Genomic DNA, 21,410 nt, shown 5'->3' with positions numbered 1-21,410 from the left:
GAGTGGAGAGCAGCATCAGAGAAAAATAGAAATGGCTCCCACTATCTACAGAAAAGCCAAGACAGTCTAGAACAGAGGAAACCAATTCATTGATGTTCTCTATCCTGGATACTGTGCAGAGACAAGAAAAACAATCAGGAAAAAATTCTCTTTTTTTCTGCATCCATTTATAGAAATACTGAAAACTTATTTGGAGAGACATTTCGAGAGGAAATACGCAGTGAATTCAGGGGCTATATTTGAGCTATAGGTCTGTGGATATCTACACATAAGTTTGAATCTCCAGTTAACCACACCAGCTTTTTGAATCCTATATACCTATGCGACTTGCCCACAATCTCATCCAATATTGAGACAGTATCTCATGCTGCTCTTTTTTTACATCACATTTACATATGCAGCATATGGTGTTTCTAATCTAGTTTTTGAATTTTCAAAACATTGGGGCTTACTCCCCTAAGAACAATCCAATTAATCTTCATTCAGGTTCTTAATTCTTATGACAACAGAAAGACATAACAAAATGTAAACCTTTAATGTATGTTCTATCTGCGTTTAAAGTAATAATGTTTACTTTTTTTTCCCTTTCAATAACAGCATGGCACAAATGTTTTAAAGACTTGAATAGTATTGCTTTACATATTCTTACCATGGTGCTTAAAAAGAAACATTCAGGTTGCCAGCATGGTTAAGGTGACATCTCATATTTAAAAGTTACAATTGAGCAGAGAGAATTGGCATAAAGACACATGTCCCCCTCCCCAAGTAAAGTATCATACCTGACATTAACAAGAAATACTACTGCAAGGGTTATCTGGCTTTTTCCAATTCATGGCAAACAATCTCTTTGCTTGTCAAAAGCATATGTGTGTACTGTATTCCAGAAGCAACTTCAAAAATTCTTATTCTAGCAAATAAAAGCCCTCACAATCAATGCACATTGACCTGCATTGTTTCCCAAGACCGAATATTTTAACAAATGCTCCCCACGTGAAGGCAGCACCGCCGTGTGTTCTAGCAGACAGAAAGGCAAAGCCAAGCCAACAGAGCCCATGAAATGTTGCTCTCAAGTTGTGATTTATAAAAAAACACCAATAGACTCCTTTGGTCTGAGTGTTTTATCAAACAATGCTGACATCTGAATTGATGCCTTTTTGGAGGTGCATGCCTCTGATCACGCCTGGAGATGAAAACAAAACGTGGGTTAACCCTTTCAACTCTGCTGTCATTTCACTGCTAAGAAAGTTTCTGTCTCTGCAAGACTGCCCTGCCTACTTAATGCGTATAAGACGAGGACTGGTAGCAATATCTGATATGCTAAAGTAATCTCAACACCCTCTGCAGCAGCACTGGCAGTGAAAAGCCAACAGATCTAAAGTGTCAGACACTACAACGCCTGCATCTCACCTGAAACCTTCCGTCCTGTTATGGAGAATCCTCTGCAGAGATTCTGCGAAGCCCAGCCGGCCTTGGCTTCCCTCCCTCAGCCCAGCCTTCCTCTCCTCCCCTTTGCATCTGTACTATCTAGTCCAAAGGGGAGGGCTGGGATAATACACGTTGGCTGTACAGAAAAGAATGCGGCAATGACCAAAGTTATTAGCAGTATTAGTGTGTGGTATTTTCACAACACAAAGCATTTACAATTCATTATCTCTTGCGTTTTAAGCAATGCTATCATATATAATTATTATTATTATTGCTTTAGTTAATTCTCTGATTAACTCATGCTTCAGTCAAGTCAAAATTTTACTTCATAATTAGAGTCTTCTATTCTGCCTATTAACCTCTTAACATTTTTACAAGTAGTTGAACACAAAGAATCTATTCTTTCCTCATAATCAGGAAGAGTTTTAGTTTCAAGACCAACCTGGGCCAGCAGAGGGGCTCAACGGATCTGTAGAGATTTGTTGGAAGTAAATTTCAAACTTATATTAAGAGAAGCAGAAGTAGCTTCACGTGGAACAGCCTGCTGCTATGGTGCAGCAGTAAAACACAGATCTTCTGCAGATCACAACAGATGATTTTTGCAAAAACACCAGTAAGTGACTTCAGTATTTATCAACACCAACAAAACCGTGGTTTTCACATGAAGGAGTCAAAGTTATTTTTCACTATTAACTATGTAGGTCACAGAAAATTGCAGGGATTCACAGGCAACACCTTAGAGAGGTTTTGGACAGATTGAAGTTCTGTTGTCCTGGCTGCAAAGAAGAGAAGGGATTCCCCAAAAACCACTTTCTATCAGATGCCTCACTGAGTAGTGCATCAAATCATAAAATCATTCCTCTTCCTTGCATTGGATGAGTAAATGGAGAGAAGAAACAATGATACATGATCAATTATTACCAACCCGCATTCGAAGCACTGACTTTGCAGCAAACCACAATCCACAGAATTAGAACAAAATAAACCGCAAACTTTGTTGAGTAAATTATACTACCAAATGAAATCATTTTGATCTTTTTGTGGACATTCTAGAAGTGGAAAATAATTTATTCCCTAACGTCCTTGAATGATGAATATTTGGATTTATTTCAGAAGGAATCAAAAGAGTCAGAGAGTGTGTGAATGTAATGAATTTTGTTGCTGATACTGGGTAGCAGTGCAAATGGATCTATCATCTTCTTCTTGCCCATTAATGCTAATGCATGTGCATTGAAAAGAGGATATAATCCATAATATATGCACAAAATCTGCATTATTGTTGGTACAAGTTACGCTTGTCCTTGGGCTTCAGTAATATTCACTGCTGGTGCTCTTTTGTTTAATAAAAGCCTCATTATTTTTCCTTTTAATTGAATATTTATACTTCAGAGCAGCATTAGTAAGACCACTTTCAACTGAATTTTTACTATAACTCCTCCATCCTCCTGTTTATATCTTGTTAGAGACGAGTGAATCTGCCTCCAAAACTTGATAGGGGCCAAACAAGATTGCATTTGAATGTTCAAGAAAGTTGAAAAACTTCTTTTGTGGAACAATTTTCCAATTTCTTCACATCTCAAGCCTTGCATAAAATATACAAATATCCTGCCTAAGGAAGCGATTTCCAAGAATACCCCTTTCCAGCTGAGTAAAATTCTCACTGACATCAGCTGGGCCCGCATCCTACTCCTTAGAATTTTCCTTAAGACAGATTAGAAATTAATAATGAAAACAAAACAAACCCAAAAAAAACCAAACAGAAAAAAGAGACTTCCAGATCATGTTTCAAGCCTGAGAGGATTAGACGGCTACTACTCTATGCATTCAGGCGTCTCCTTTACTATTTTTTATGTCACCTGTTGCATGCACTATATCAGCTTTCATTGGTGCAGCTGTCACAAGCGTTGCCAATTGAAGGTGTTGCAGGATTCTTTCCTCTGCTAAAGTTGATCCTTCTGTGGGAGATATCACATTCACATCTGTCTGTTGTAACTGTACAGGTGCTGTTACTCGGAATTAAATGGTGAAGCAATGTTTCTGGAAAAACTATTCATGGAAATGTGAATATCTACAATATCAGTTTTAAAATTGCAAAAATACAACTATAGCCCTAGTTGTTGCCTCATAAAAATGACAGCCACAGACATTCAACAAGCATGTTTCTAGCTTGTGCTATTCCTGCTGCAGCCCCCAGAGCTCCACCTTCAACTGCAAACTGCAGTACTTGCAGTACTCTTGTCACCGCATCCAGAGACAACTTGTATGAGGATCAAGCTTGCTCTTCCACGAATGATTAGCCAGGATAAACAATGAGGTTTGATTAAAAAAGAAAAAAAAAATAGCAAGAATTAAAACAAAAACCCAAGGGTAACAGCTGAGATAAAAGAGGAGAGACCATTTTAAAGAGTTGGGAATACAGAAAATATGAAGTGTTACTACAACTTCAAGCTTTCCCCTGGCACTCATATACTATTATTTAGTAATTAGAGTTGAATTTCTTACACGATTCTATGACTCCAGGAACTGGAGCATTAAAACCTACTGGTCCTGTAAACACTATTCATTTTTTCCCACCACATGTACTCCCATCTACTGACACATGCAACATTTAGATGTTCTACAGCAAACTCCTGCCTTGCTCAGAACCAGCCCAACGCAGTGAACATGGCATTAGCCATGGTCCTCGCTGCTCTTGTTTTAGAGAGAGAAAACAAGCAGCTCTTTCTAGTACCTGAATGCAGAATCTGCACCAAATTTGAAATGCCACAAAACTAAGGAGTTAATCTCAATAAAAAAAGATTTTAAACAAAAAAAACCCCACCCCACTACCGGCAACATAAAGACAGGAAAAATCTCTCTGTGCTTGTTCTTCCTGTTTTTTCAGATCTACTAATTACAAATGATGCCTCGATTGTTCACAACAAACTTTTTATTCCGTCATGGTCTCCAAGCTAAGGTAGGAATGCACTTTGGCTTGTTCTAGTCTCATTTTCCATTTCTTATTCTTTTGCAAACAAAATTGTTGTTTTCTGCAACAACAAAGTAAAACATTTCTGACTGTAAAGGGGAAAAATCCCCAACCAGATAGATGTGAACAATTCATGGGCAGAGTATGCCACCTGGGAAAAGTGTTTCTAAAAGCAACAGTGGTTGATACATCCAGGTAAATTACTATATGTCTTCCCCAAACAATTTTATGTGTTTCCTTTTCTCCATCTGAGGTACCCAAGGGGGAAATGTCTGCATTTGGTATCAAGTAAGTGTAGCAAGTACTGTTTTCACCTATTTCGCTATACAGATTTCTATTACAAATACTCTATAGCAGCCATTATTTAACAATCCAGTCAATGACAGGTAGTCATCTAAGCCAGCTTCCACTTGTCTTAGATGTGCACGTTTAGTTTGAATGCTTTTCTAACACACTTGCACAATTATTTTGCCTTCGTTTCTCTCCCGATGGATTTGGATCAAAGAAACAAACCTCCCCACTGCACACCCCAAACCGTTCTGAGTGCAGGGGTCGGTTGAGACTAATGTTGCAACTGAAAAGGAACGGGGGGAGGGGGACATCAAACCCAACCAAACCACCTCCAAAAAAACACCTTAAAATTATTTTCAAGCCACTTCAGTATTGCTTCCTACTCAATCACGGTGCTAGGTTTGGAAAGGACTCTGAACATGATTGTGTCTTGTGGTATGAATTCAATTTTCATTTCAGGTCCCATAATGGAAATGACCCTAATTCAGATTCTCTGGATGAGATGTTTGTCCCTTGTCATCAGCTTAGATTTAATTTAAGAGAACATAAAAAACAAAATTAAAAGGTATAAATCACATCGCTGTGTTTGCTGTACTAACATGATTTGTGTGAGGGAATGCCAGAGAAATTCAAGGGAAAGAGAGCACTTGAAATGTTTTGACTGCAAAAGCTTGCAAAAATGGTTTCTTCCTGTCAAAATAAGATGTTAGTAATAGCCAGCTTTCCTAAAAATGAGACTTAAGGACATAATGGCCAGTATATAAATGAATGGGGCAGTTGGATCCTTGCAGTTTAATGGATAGGGACTCGAAGGTTTGATTCTCCACTGTGCCAGAGTATAAAAACAAACTTAACAGACAAGAATAGGGTTTTTTTCCTTAAAAAAAAAAAATAAGTTGATAAAACCATCCCAAGAATATACAAGCAAAAGTCAGATGACATATATTAGTGGAGAACCATATGTAAGCAGTTTCGTGCTTCATCATAAACATCCTGTTCCTTCTCTTTTCTTCCATCACATTGCCCAGACCAAGCCCCAGCACAGCTCACCTTCCTTCAGGTCAGGCTACAGCTCATGAGGCACTGCAAAAATCTTACATGAGTAGAAATTTCACTATCAGAGAGTGCTGAAGCTGCATGAGGCTAGTGCAACAGGAAGCAGCTCAGTAATGCTAATAAAACCTCAAAGCTTGAAAAGCTGATACCTTATTTCAGTTACTCAGCATGATAATCTGAGGCACATTTTTGCACGGTTATGAATTGCAGAGCTATATAAGAGCCTGTGAAATTCTTCTTGCTCTCATGCATGTGGTTGAGAGGACACATACATGTACAAGGGCGTAGTCACATAATGGTCTTATCAACCAGGTTAAGTAGTTCTGTTGTTCAGGGTCTGCTTCTTCCTTGAAGATATTTTTCAGCAACTGAAGACACATCAGGTGACCAACTGATCTGCGTCATTTGGGATGCAAAGTAAAACTGATTTTAGTCAAACATCTCCAATTTAGCACCTCTGTGTTTAGGAGTGATTACCTGCATAAGCTGGTAGAACAATTGGTTTAGCGAGTGAAAACAATAAAATCTACACGAGCACAAAGAGCAGAAGGGCAGTTAAATGCTTTAGCAGGTACTAATCCCACAAATGGCAGAACCAATCTTGTATTTGCACAGACCTCCTAGAATCTGGTTGTCAACAGCTCCTGTATTGTGTCTTAAATTGTGACATTATTAAATACAGGATGACATTCTTAAAATCTGCATTTAGATGAATAAATACGGGTTGAGTGGTTGCACTTGAGGCAATCATTTTGGGAGAACTGTCATGGATTTTTTTTGCTAGCAAGTTCCAGTTATTACTCTCAAGTTTAGCAAAAGTGCACTGAAAGGATGCCAGCACACACACAATTAGAGATGATCAGAGTAATCAAGTAAGAAAAGTTTTGATTCCTTATTTTACTACCCTAAAGTAATACAAATGAAAAATCATTCTGCTATCCTGCTTTGAAAATACATTAAAGAGAATAAAATCTCCTTCCACAAGCTTTCTGTCAGCAATAAGCACTCTGCACCCAGATGTACAGCACAGTAACACAATTTATTCTATTTAAATGTAAAAAATATGTACAAAATGCAGCTATTACCTAGTTGCTGAAAGGTATTTTCTCCCAATTCAAAAACCCTTAAAGATATTTTAGGGCAATTAGTTAACAAGCAAGTTCTGATTTTCAGATTTCAATGAATGCAGGCAGCATTTTAGAAGTAAAATAGGAGCATTAAGGCCCATCAGAATCGGTGTGATTTCAGGGAAGGTGGATGGCTTTTCTCTTTCACATTCCTGGAGTCTCACCAAGGGGGGAGGGAAAGAGGCATCAGAATAGAGCAGTTTCTTTCCCCAGCAGCACGGGGTCTGCCCATACTGCTTAAACCTCCTCTTGCTGATGAATTTAACAACTATACTTGGAGGCTCAAGCCGTATTTGAGGTCTCCTGTCAGTCAGCTGTGTTCCCATTACGTCAGGCAGTAGCCAAATCTCCAGAGCGGCTTTGCAGCAGCTCTACAAGCCTCCTATTTACTCATGGCATCCTAGCAGCTAAATTATTCCTAAAAAAGTAGCAACTCATGGCATCCTAGCAGCTAAATTATTCCTAAAAAAGTAGCAACTCATGGAACACAGTCCTTATTGATGTGAAAATAAAGTTGACTGGTCAGTATTGAAGTATTTGATTCTATTTAATAATACGAGGGACAGAATATACACTTCCATGATATATTGTGGTTAGTCTTGTATCCTGCTAAGTGACAGTATTACATGTAACTCCAGATAAATAGGGGTGTCATGGAGGGACAGGGTGTTTACAAGTATCTGAAGTGAACATATCCCTTTAGAAGGACCAGGGTTATTTTAACCTCTCTTTTCCCACTACCGCTCCTCTTGGTTTGAGCTAGCCCTTGTACCTTTTTAGTGGGTGGCAAAAGCACTGACAGTGTCTGCTCTGAGTACAAGTAACACCAGTTCTGTCCATCACAAAGTTCAGCACAGATGTGTACAGACATCATCTACTGGGAAAGTTGACGAAACACTTATGAATTTGGCTCTCAACTGTGAATTGAGATCAAGTCTTTCAACACATATTCACAAGCTTGGCTACTGATACTTTCCATTAAAAAAAAAAAAAGATAACTTAAAGATGCCATTCAGATAGTCCTCATAGGCTGCTGTTCCAATGCACAAGGAAAACATGTATTTGTATCTGAAGAGTGCAGAATAAAATAATAAATTGCATCAGACAGTGTACAATTCACTGTCCCTTTCTATTAGCAGTAGTTGTAGGCAGACCCAATGTTACAGAATGCTTCATTCTGCAGTTTTCCTTTAGGTGTCACATAAATTAGCCAGAAAAAAAATATTTAACTTTCCTCAGGAACAAGCTGTCTTTGTCACTTTGTCTTGACTTTATCTATGCTCATTAGACTCTGCCTGAAGAGTTCTTGAAGGCTCCTCAACATCAGAAACAGAAGCTTCTCACTTTAAATCATAGTAACAGCAGTGCCCAACTTAACTACCAAAACAGAACTGTCTCAACTGCAAAGTTCCTGGGGTCTACACTATGAAATCCTGGATGTATGAAAAAATAGGAGCATTTTTCCATTCTCTCATTCCAACTGAAGACCAGGGAGAAATAACTAAAGAACAGAAACTTTAGTGATTTTTTTTTTTTTTTAAATAAGAATAAGTCAAAACTGAAAGTATTTACAGAAATGCAATGATGATTATGAAATGTTTTTGGGAACATAATTTGTAACAACTTCAGAAACTTTTCTTGTATATAAAGACCTTGTATGTCTTTGTAATGTTGTGAATAGGAAAAAAAATAAGACAGGCTTTTACATAGTAAGGTGAGCATAAAGACCACTGAGTTAGTACTATCTTACTGTGATTCAAGACAATTCAAGGCACTGAAAATATCATTACAGAAGTGAATGATAAAAAGGATCTGGATTTCTCAGACGAAAGGCGTTTCTAATTGAATCAGATACGAGTGTTAAGCATCCTTGAAATGACTCATTAGAAAAAACTCAACTTCAAAACCCAATATTTTTAGCGCCCACAAAATATAGATAATTCTGACTTAGCAAGACGTCTTCAAGTACACTGGCTTTACAAATCTAACCATCCATCAAAAGAGAGCTTTTTGGGAATGGATTTGCAGAGCATGGTGTGTGAGTTGGTGGGGGAATACTCATGTTGATGTTACACCATCACAATGTGTTATTTATCATGTAATGTGTTATCATCACAATGTGTAATTTTAGTTCTGGTATAATGCTTCCTTTTACAAAAATGTCAAATACCAGATTCTCCTTGCAATTATAGTCTGTTTTGATAGATAAAAGGGATTTGTCTATTTGTCTTAACAAGAAATGTATTTCTAAAAGGAATAATAGTCTCCAAAGATTAGTATATATACTTGCATATGTCTGTATAGAATGTAAGTGGAAAAAAAACCCCGTCTGAATATTGCCTCCTTCAAATAACACTGTATCAACCAAAAATATTTCAAACTGTATATACCTCTATGAGCTAAGAGATGATGAAATGCATTAATTACTTGACTACATTCCCAAAAGGACTTTGAGGGGAAAAGACAAAACACAAACACTTGCTTAAAAAGCAAAAGTGAAGAAGCTGCTTTCGTTTAGTCACAATCAAAGACTGCTCACTGTTAACACACTTTTCGGACGTACAAGACCGAAGTTAAAAATCTCTGCTACGTATGTGACTGAATAACCTTTGACGGCAGCCACCCACGCCTCTGGTCAGCGCACCACAATCGAGAGCCTTTCTTCTGCTCTCTCTCCCTCTTGTCTTCCCCACGCCACAGCAGAACAGAGCGTTCAAACCCAGTACAAAAACTTAGGTTTCTCTGCAAAAACACTTATGTCATTCCATCTGCTGTGACAGATGCACCATCATCCTGGCAGTTAGTGAAATATGGCAGCTACAAACAAGGCCGGAACAGCACCAACATGGACTGTGTAACCTTCTACTGGTCCACATGCCAGAACACTGCAGTGTGTCCTCCAAGTCCCAAAAAATTGCACCACAAATTCAAACCTTATAGCCTCTTAGGCTACACGTTTTAAGTGTTGAAACAGATTACATTGAAGGGACATACTGAAGATCATATGATGGTAACAGCCTATCATACAAAGACAGACACCAAATTTTACAGTTACCCACATGCTGTTTTAATGCCACCTGTTAACATGTCAACATTTTACTGCATGCTAAACTGAGATAAGCAACAGTGACCAAAATCTAGTGTTGGGGGTTATGTAGTGTTAGGATATTTCAATTTTGTTGCTCTAGATTGCATTACACGTCTAACAGGTAAAGAAGTTTAAAGTGAACTGTACGTGCATGTGAATAATAGGGCTGGGAAGAACACTTCCAGGAGCTCAACCTGCAACACCACCCCTGGGAGTAGCTTGCTCTGCACTAGTGTTCTGTCTGGAGGCATTAGCAGCCAAAAAATAGCCCTGTCCACTTAACTGCTCACACGAACATTGTTAGCTCCTTTTGTGGCTGGATTTTGGATATACAGAAACCTGTCTTGAAATAAAGAGGATTTACTGCATTTGAATGAAGAAACTTCTGTGTACGACACTGTATGCATTAGATTCACAAATTACACATGAGAACTGGGGTATACAGGAGGCTTATTTCAGCTGAAGCTGTTTTTCTGATTGTGCTCCACTTCGACAGTCCATACATAATTTAAAACCAATATATTTTCAATTATTTTGAGCTCCCTAAACAAGAGAATTTTTATGGATGTTAAATATAACCAGGTAATCATTAACATGTTGCTTGTGTTGCAATTTTTTTGCAGTTCAAAAGCAATGTTAAGATTTCTTAGTAGTAAATGAGACCTCTAGGGAGGAATGGTTAGAAAGAGGTTTAATCAGATTTTCCAGAAGGACGAGGAGGAAAAAATCCAGCAAAAGAGCCTTCAATTTTCCTACTCATTTGGAATCTAAGTTAAGCCCGATAACCCATCCATACTGAAGTAATTCCAACTGCAGTAGGTTCCTAACTCCATGAAAGAGCACCGTCTAGGTGAAGTTAACTGTGTGACCAGAAGTGTTTTCAGTGCATTATCCAAAATGTTCAGGTTTGTAGTTTGACATGACTTCATTATTACTAAATTAAATCAGAGTCTTGTAGGATGTTTTGATTTGTCTGCCAGAAGTTACTGAACTGACAGCTTAGTAAATTATCTCTCAGTGACACCTTAGTAAGAAGTCAAAAGAAATCAGCTTCATCTTCCTCAACTAATAGTTCAGTGTTCAAACTACTGGTAGGTTACAAACATTGTATGGGCAAAAATATATCATTTATCAATGATGGACAAACATGTTGAGTCTCAGTTTTCTTGTAGGTATAACTGATTCATCATTAAAATCCCATATTCACATTTAACATTTCCTGGAAGTTGATTGTTTTTTATTATAGGCGAAGAAATTAGGCATCATGCAATCAGATCACCTCCTCCTCCAATTCTGAACAACCAAGTTTTCTCTTTGCAGTTCCCTTTTACATTTCTTGGGGTAGTATTTTCAAAAACACTGAAGTAGTGAAAATTCCATGAATTTGAAAAATGCTTCTTTTTTCATTCAAATGGGATCGATGCACTATAAAAAAGCTTGAGATAAGCTCCCAGTTTTCGTAGTACACCTTGAGGCTGCTAAAACTCCAGCCTTGTGAAAGAGTCTTCCTAGCTCATAGGAGCCCCCTGAGACTACAGAGCATTATTTAGATAGATGCTAAGAATTTTTCTAGTTTTGGAGCCTATGCAAGTTTTCTTTTCTCCACTTTATGCATGGGTATATCAAAAGCCATGTGTGTTAAATAGAATGCCTTCAAAAGTCTGGCTCAGAATCCCTTACCTCTTGGCATTATTAGATACACAAAAAATATGCAGCTATTTTCTTATCCACAGCATGAATGGTGAACTCCAGGCCTTTGTTGTCAAACAACTTGATGTAGTCAACCAATACTTGAAAGCAAAATACACTTTTATAGGTATAAAAGAAGGAAGAAAAACTATATAAACACATGCCAAAACACCTCTTGCTGCCTCTGTATATTTAAGATGACAGTTTTTACCTGCTTTCTTCAGGAATCCTTAGGGAGGAAGGCACATAGTTACATGGTGCATAAATTACATTTTGTGAATTCAGGGTTAAGCTAAGCACAGGGGGAACAAGAAGAGGCTCCAGATTTCTAGAATGTTCCTAAAAATCCAGTCTTTATGTGAGGATTGTGCTTCTGCAGAGAGTGAGTTTTGTTTAATTTTCCTCTGCCAAACTTTGGAAAACAACCTAACAGCTATCTTGATTGCAGTTATTCAAACGGCAACTGTATGTGCCAGCCAACACTATCATGCAATCGTGGGCCCTTGAATCTATCCTGTGCTTTCTTGACACTTGAAAGCAAGTGTATAGGAGTATTTGGCAAAATTTTACAGACTGTATTAAAATAAACCATTATAGTAAGACCAGCATTGTAAAAATGAGTGCAGAAACATCAGGAATGCCCTTTTAGCATGGAACTCTCCATTTCTGTCACCAGAAAGAAGAGGAAGAAAACATGCGCTCCATGAGACGAGATGACCATCAGGTTGTTCAGAAGATAAGTGTTTGCGGTGGTCGAAATAACCTAAACTGTCTAGAGTTCTTATTAATTTGTTGCTTGTACTCTGAAGGAATTAGATCTGAGCTGCATTCAAAAGAAGACACCTGATCAACAATATTAATTTTGCTGTGTAAATAGCTTGAGGATAAACAGTGATAATCTCCAGAGTCAACAGGATGGTTTTATTTATTTACTGAATAAATTTATTTATTTACTGAAGAAAGCAATTTATAGTTGTATAAAGCCTATTCATATTAAATTAATTTACTCTTGATGAAGCACATATGGACGTGAGTTACCATCAGTGCTCATCACTACTGAGTCGTACCCTTTTTAACCACACCACACCCCCTTCCTTTTAGGGGAACAAACCAGAAGTGGCAGAATTTAAGCTACCACTGGAACTCAGATCCTTTTTGGAGAGTTGGCCATTTTACAGGTGTATTTCCAGGTAAATGGTATAAGAGGACTCAGTGTGCTGTCTTCTCTTTAAAGGAATTATTTCTAACCAAAAAGTCTGCCAAATTTGCGGGAAGGAGTAAACATTTTATTTGGTGCAAGCCAAAATTTGTACAATCAGATATTTTCACATAATTTCAATGTTTAAGCAGTATATTAGCACTAATTATCATAACAGAAGTTGACAGTCAACTTCTCTGCTGCCATAAGCAGTGGCATTGGTTTCTAGACTACATTATTTCTGCTGCACTCCAAGCAGCAATGATAAAACACAGAATCAAAAAACAGATCAAGAAATATATCCTAAGTCTAGGTTATTTAATAGTTTTAGTTATGCTTGTCATATCCATGAAAAGATATTGATGAACTCTATCAATTACAGTCAAGAAGTCACCTTTTCCAATTATTTCCAGACAGAAAATTTTCCAGATAAGGAAATCTTTATGTAAACACACTCTTCTATATTTATGTACTGTTTCAAATGGTAAGAATTCCCTCTCCTATGGAAAATTGATGCCACCATTTGACTGAAGGTGTTAATCTCCTAGTAGGATGGTAAAACTTCTCCATGTATGTTATGTACATCAGAACAAAACTAGAACTTCCCAATTTTTAGATTCCTTTTCAGTGCTTTGCCGTATTGAACAGGTGGATCAGGACGTTTAGTGCATTACATTAGCTGTTGCCTTCCTCTCTTAATATTGCATTTATAAACTTAGTGAGCATGAAGTGTTCTGGTAAAGATTCTCAGCAGTGACACTTGGCATTAGGACTTGCTAACGTGAAATCAGCTTTACTACACACAGTTTTAAGACTGGATCTTTACGAAATTAGCTGGAGACACGCTCCGTGGTTTCATGCTGGTTGATTTATTTACTCTTTAAAAAGCTTAACATACCATTCTGAAAAGTAATAGTCAGCATGGCAACTTCTTACTCAACAGATCTCTTCCCTTTGTGCATTCAATCAGTTCTGCTGACTAACTTGCCAAACCAAGTTATACTCGTCTAGTGTTCCAAGTCCCAAGAGGATGCCTGCAACAAGCCAAGCTGAGGCTAGACCCATTTCACACTGAAGATAAGGGAAATCTCAATTCAGTGAAAGGACGAAGAAAGAGATTAGGAATTCAGGATAGAAAAAGAGTATTTAGGGAGGAACTGTGAGGAGTGGGCAGAGAGAGAATGGCAAATCAAAGCCTCATTAAAAACCAGAGTGAAGGCATTAGAAAGAGAATAACAAGTCTGTAAGGATGTATAATTTAAAGAAAAAGAAATAAAACAGACAGAGAAGAGAAACAAAGGAATGCTTTATTACATTCTTCAAATATAGTGATAAACCAAAGTGATCTAGCACAGGAGAAACAGGAGAACTGGAAAGAGAAAAAAAAAAACTGAACCACAAACCACCAACAGGCAAAGAGTCTGTAAATTATTTTGCAAGGTACGGTATTATTTGATGGGAAATCTAGTGCTAGGATGTTACAGTAAATAATCCAATAAATATTAACATTACTGTGTGGGACAGAACAAGATGAGATTGGAACATATACTGAAGTTCATGGAGGACAGGGAAATGATTAAAGCAGGGCCAGTGCTGTGCAGCATTTTGGGGAGATGAAGAGAGCCAGAATGCTATCTCCAGTATTGTAAATGACACATTTCTAAAATATGCATCCAATGGAATACCAGAGAAATGAAAAACACCCCTCTTCAGCAGTAAACTCTAACCTTACTGCTAAGACAGAATGCTAAGGGAAACAGCTACATATGGGTAGCTGACTGTAGAGCTGCCTTCTTTGCCTTGAGGGATGCTTCTCTATCTATGAGCACCACTTATTTTTCATCTAGCCTCAACGAGCAGAAAGTGATATCCTAAACAGGCAGTATAATTTGTTCCACTAAGACACAGAAGATTTGCTCCATGAGTGCTGAGGCTTATACTCCTAAATTACCTAATTTAATTTTTATTTTACCAAAAATCTAGCACCTCAGTGGATATAAGGCAGTGAGTGGAAGTCTCCTGAACATGTCTTGGGAAAATTTTTTCAGGCTGAGAGCACGACCTGAAAGGACCTGTACAGTTACAACTGATGAAACACTACAGTATTAGTTTCTGTTATCATGGAAGTCCTGTATTTGATTTAATACCACTTAGGACTATGTTTAAGAATTATTTATGAATATTAGAACAACTGTTAGATCTCTCATAATGGAAAATAAATGCTTTCAAAGCTCGCATGGATTATAACCTAAATAAACATTTTTTTTAGGAGTTGCTATTAGAAGACACCGAGTCCTGTATGTTATGCAATATGTTACGCTGTGTTTTACGGTGTTATGTGCAATTGAAATTTAAAACTACAGAAAAAAAGACATCCAAAGCAAGAAAGAGTCATGACTTGGTCTTCAAAGCTCATGTTCCAAAAGCAAGCTGGCAAGTAGTAGATTTCAAACAAACCATGAGCCAAATACTAGCTTTAACATACTTGGCAAAAGCTTGTAATTGCAGAATACATTAAAAGAACTCAAAATCGTTAGGTGTGTGTATAGATGTATGCATATAGACTGTATCTAAAATCCACACAAAAATAGTGGTGTTTTTGCTCAATAACAAGTAAAATGTTAAGGATTTTGGTATTTCTCAGGATTGAAGCAGGTTAAAAAAAGCAGATACAGATAAAAAACAATGAACCTAAAATAATTCATACTAAGTCTCTTGTTAAAGAAAACAATTCAAAACTCATTTTGAGAAACGCAGAGGTGTTGCTCAAGTTTTGCCTTGTATGTCAAGCTGATTTGATATTTAACATTCAAAGTAAACCAAACAGTACAAATAAGCTTCTATCTACTTTTCATCTTCAGTTCTAAAGGGAGCTTATTGATTCAATGAAACTACCATTTTAGTACAAAGTTCAGCTTTAAACTTCAACCAGAATGACTGCAGTAGGAAAAAGCTTATCTATTTAAAACATACACATGAGTTTATTTTTCAGGGTGACAAGGGGATGACGATGAGTTAGGGGGACATGAGTGGTGAATTCTGGTTTTATCAAAAAAGAAAAAAAGTGTGGGGGGGGAAACCCAAAACACCAAACACGTCAAAATGCCTTTTCCATAACAGTCTTTTCACCTAGTTACTTGACATATCTAGACCAAATTTTTTGGATGAGTTCTGTATAATGAGCAAGCCCTCAAATGTTTTGCAGCTCACCTTGAACTACTGCCTGCTAACTACTTGAACAGCTTTGCTTCTTGAAGGTATAGAAGCAAATGCTATGAATTTGCTAAAATTGTAAGTTTCCAAGGGGAGAATGGGGGGCAAGAGAAGATCAGTCTGTTGCACTCTGATCCTAGCAAGATTTGAAATTCCACTGCTACCAGCTTTACAACCAATAGCCAGAAAACAAACAAACAAAAAACCACAAACCACAAGGCCTACAGAAGATGTCAGTACCCAAAGTTACAGCAGTGAATAAGTACAACCTGTCTGCTGAAAACAAGAATGACAAGTAATTTAGTGTTATGAATCTGTAAGTACTTTCCACACAGGAATTATTATTTTTAATGAAATTTCCTAAGCTGGTTATGAAGATATCAGGCTACAGGACTACCTGAAGGGGATAGAGACATAAGCAGACAATGTGATTATCACTGCAGCACTTTCAAAGTCTTTTTTTCTGGGTACGGATTATACAGACACAGAAGCATTCCCTCTCGCTCAAGCAATTTCAGATGCAAGCACTGCAGAAGGCATACAGAAAAACCAGTCACCCACAGATTATTTCAGATTCAAGCTGTGTGTTCCGAACATTAATTCATACTGGTTTTCAATTTTAAAGCAATATATTGTTTATTTAAAAGGGGAAAAGTCAGTGTATGTGTATCTATACATACATATATATGTGTATACATTCTGTTTTAAAAATCTTGCTCGGAGAAATGAAACAAATTGAAACATGAAAACTAAAATGTAACACAACTTAAGCATTACTAAATTTCTTGGGTTTTCTGCATAAAAGTGACATAAGTGGGAGTCACTGCATACATGTGCACTTGAGTAACTTGGCAGATACTTGCTCTAGGCTGCGTGTCTGACACAAAAGTCTCACAGCCCTCCCTCTCAGATGTTATTTAAGTTGAGACAAAAGTCCATGACAATAGAGTTCACCAAAACTCTAATAGCAGGACTTGAATAGTCCCTCCTGACACAGGTAATTGTTTCACAGAGGTCATGGCCCACACTTTCCAGTAGAAGGCTAGAAAATCTTGCATTTCAAGAGGTTTTTTTTTACTTCCTATTTAGATAACAAGTTTTTTGCTATTCCTACTGTCTTCTTTATGGGTCTGTGCAAAGCAGAACACAATAGCTTTCAACTCCCAATTGTGTATCAAAAATTACTGATAAATGAGAATATATGTTCAATATTACACCTCTGAAAACGCACAATATTAAGCTATGAGTTGTAGTATCAGAAAAAATAAATTAATTTATACATAAGCTGGGGATTTTAGCAGTTCTGTACACAAAACTGCATCTAGTTTGGAAAAAAAAAAGGAACATGAGGAAAATTACTGGTTCATTACCAAGTCTTTCTGCTTCCCAAAATACTGCACAGTATATTTCTCAAGAACCTAGTATGTCACGTCAGTGCTACCTTGAACTGACAGCTATATTTCTAGTGTACAATCGCTAGCACAGGGAGATAGATAGAACATTGGAAAGTCAATGACTTTTGCTGCTTACTTAGGTTCTTTTTCTTTTCATACAAGGTATATATTCGAGATACAACAAGAATTCTTCCATTTAAAAAACCAAAACAGCTAGGTATTCCAATCACATTGCATAAAAAGCTGAGGTATGGACGGTAAATAATATTATTGCACAGCTTTCAGATCTATAAAACAAGGTTATATATATATTCCACTACTGTGTTAAGAAGATAGGATAGCTTGCTTTGCGACTTCCCTTAGTGCTTCTGAGATTAAAAACAGAGAACTTGTTTTCTGAGCTCTATTGAAGCAAAAAAAAAAAAAAATCTTTTAAAGCTATTGCCATACAGAAAGAGCAGGCCTGATCATGTGATAGATTTTGTGACTAAAAATTTGAAGTCGTTGCAAAACTCAGTAATGGTGATAATTAGAATCCATCACATAAGTCACTTCAGATCATGCCAGATGTTATCCTCGAACCACCAAGCCCCATCAGAGCAGAGAAAAACAAGAACTTTACAAAATGAAGAACTAACTCCTTTGATAAAAAAAGCTTTTGGCCCACCTAAAATCTATCAAGTCACCTACAAGGGAGGACTGCCTGTGTAACTTCAGATCACACTCAACCTTTAACCGTTTTCTCAGTCGTTAATTAATCTTTTCAATATTTTACATGGGATTGATGCCAGACCAGCCCCTAGGTCCCTGGACACTTACCATTTAAAGATATTGATACTCATCCTTTAAGGACTAGAAGGCTTCCCCAACCCCCTACTCCTATTCTTCTCCTCCTCCTTGGGTTTTTTTATTTGTTTTAAACAAGAAATGATAAGGATTCCAAGAGCTTTCAGCTTACTCCTAATGACTAATCTGGGCCTGCTGATTTAAACATGTTCAATTTTATCAGGTTTATGCCTCACTCTTCCCTTTCCTAGAGATGGCATGTTTATTCATAGTGTAATGAGAAATGCACTCCTCACCACTGGATATAAAGGACTGAAATAGCAACTTATACCTTTGCTTGTTCTGCATTGCTATTTTTACTTTAACGGTTTGTGGCTTCATTATAGAATGAAAGGTGCTGAAACTAAGTTTCCAGAAAAAACTTCATTTTATGAAGTTTGCCTCAAAATTGTATCACAGACTAATTATAGCAATGCTACAGACTAAATATAGTCATTATTGTAGAAAGCTTTACTTTTTCGAGGGATCATCGGCTCCGGCAATGAAGGGAACAAACCAAGGGAAGCCAGAGAAAAAGGATGCCTTAGTAAAATGCTTCAACAATAACTAGATAAAATATGTGAATATAGATTGTAACTAGCACACATGAAAATCTTAAACCACATCTCATTAGGTATTTTTGCTTATGAAGTGAAATGAATAAAAGCCCATCTGCTAAGCAATAACCTATTGTTCATGAAATACATGTATATTTCGTCTGATTAAAGTGGGCCAATTTTTTGAAATAAAGAGAGAAAATTTTGAATGAGCCACAGAAGACATTTTGAACCACAAGAAATAAAACAGATGTAGCCAATAATGAGATTGGGCTGTAACCAGTTCTATAACGCGATTGCTGAACTTTCATAAGAGACTACAGTGCTTACACTGCTTACTATTAATAACACCAGGAGAAAATCTTATGTTAATAATCAGTCTATTAAAAAGAAAAGTTGTATGCAAGGAATAAATGCACTTTTAATTTTGGGTGCTCTATTGCCAATCAAGAAGAATTTTCCTAATGTGCACACCTGAATTACCTCTGCAAATTTTCTGCAGTTAGAACATGTATCTGACCACCGAATTAATCTAGCACTGCCCACAGTGTGCTGGACAGCAATGTCTGAGGACACAGGTAAGTTATTATTTTATGTTCACATTTTATGCAAGCATCTCTAAGTCCTGGTAAGGACAGAATCTTTTCCAGGAAAGTTCCTTCAAATCCTAGCAGTCTTTTTAAGGTTTTGAAAAAACTTATGTCCTAATTTGGGGGCAGAGGGAGGAATAATATACGGTAAAGTGAGATCACAAGTTTTGAAACAAAGATTAAGGTTTTCCTTGTGAGTTATTCAGAGTTTGCTTTTATTTTTTAATAAACTGGTTTTCTGACTAAGCTCTCCTCCATGAGAAGAAACAAGTTCAAACAAGTCAATGTGCAGCATCTTCTTATTGTGTTTTGCTTTCTTTTTGCTCAGTCACCTAACTTCAATGATTACATGCAAATCACAGAGCAGTCACATTTGATGAAGAGGAATCTGTAACATTAAGATGCTGTAAGCAGAATTTTCGAATTAATTTGACCATTTTCAGAACTGAGCACATGCACAGATAAAGGTTAAGTCCAAGACCAAATATATCTTTAACCTATGAGATGTTAAATTTCACTTGTCCGCCTGGTTGACTGCTGAATTTAGGAAGCTTGGTGCTCTCATGTTTTTAGGTCTGCGGACAGCATCTTTTCTCACTTAAAATGGTGCCCTTACAGAATTTCAAACTGCTCAGAACAGCCTTCCCTTGCTCAAACAAGGTGTATAATTCATAGTTCAGGAAGTATTACAAACCTGCTCTATCCATTCCAAACAGAATTAGACTATATTGCAGTTTGGATGACTTGCACACAAGGGCTTAACCGGTCCTAGATGTTGACAACAAATTTTGGCAAGTCAACTAGCTTCTTCCCTCAGTTCTTCCTTCACTGAAGACTGATAAATATCAACATAGCCTGCAAATATATATTTTTTAAAAATTATAAATTCAGTTATAATATGTGAAGTGCTTATGGATGGCCCTTGGGAGAAAAGGACACGAAAATCCCTCAGATAAATCGGATTTTATCACTTAAGTTTGTTTTGGTTTGGACATATAAAAACCGTGTACAACAAAAATGGAACAATCTTAACCTTTTCAGTCAGCCAAATGGAGAAGTACATTGCTGTTCACCCGATAGCAGTGCTACCGTGACATGCAACAACAATAACCATTAAAGAGTCATTGTTCATAATTATCGAAATGCCGGCAGAAACATTACCATGCTTTCATTTGATCTGAAAATGTATCCCCTGCAGGTATATTTATATCTCTGAAAAACAAATCTCAAAGACACATTCAGGGTTATGAATCATTCTTATAACTAGATAAATACTGTCCTGAATACATCTAACAGATACAATGCGCCATATTAAGACATGTTGTCTGAAGGACTGATTGGCTTCAAAACAGGATGCATTTTCAAATTACAGAATGTATTCATTGTTAAGAATTCTGTTATTTTAAAATATCACAATTTTCAATGATATAAAAAATTTTACATGAATGGAAAAGAGATCCTTCAAAGCAATCCATTAATCTCTCTTCTAGATCTAAATGTTCAAAGGCATTTAAAACAGAATGTGGTCAAAATATAAACCCCTTATTAGCCAGGTCACTAAAACTACAGTAAGCTCTGCAAGATGTTTCTCTTTGGTTGTATTTAATTCACGTTCATACACAGTAAGCAAATTATTGATTAGATGTAGGCAAGTTATTTATACTATTGTTGATCAAGAGAATTTCTTAAACGCAGCCTGTCATCCATTAAATCACAAATGTTCACACTTCCATATTCAATATAAATACTGACAAAAAGACTGCTTTGGCTTTGTTGGATTGCAGCAAATACAGGAGAGCTTATGATAGTGGTTTCAGTTTGTAAAGAGATAAGCAATAACATGATCTTGGGTATTAATAAATCCCATCTACCAGTCTTTCACATTACATAAAAAATTCCGTTCCATTTTTATCAAACAGTAAACATTAGGTGAAGAGATGAAGCTGATGTTTGTCAAGAAAGGGTCAATGAAGATTGAAGTGTTCAATT

Source organism: Leptosomus discolor, chromosome 17 (genome assembly GCF_034619465.1).
Source record: "Leptosomus discolor isolate bLepDis1 chromosome 17, bLepDis1.hap2, whole genome shotgun sequence".
NCBI lineage: Eukaryota > Metazoa > Chordata > Aves > Leptosomiformes > Leptosomidae > Leptosomus > Leptosomus discolor.
Note: the sequence above shows the minus strand (reverse complement) of the source record.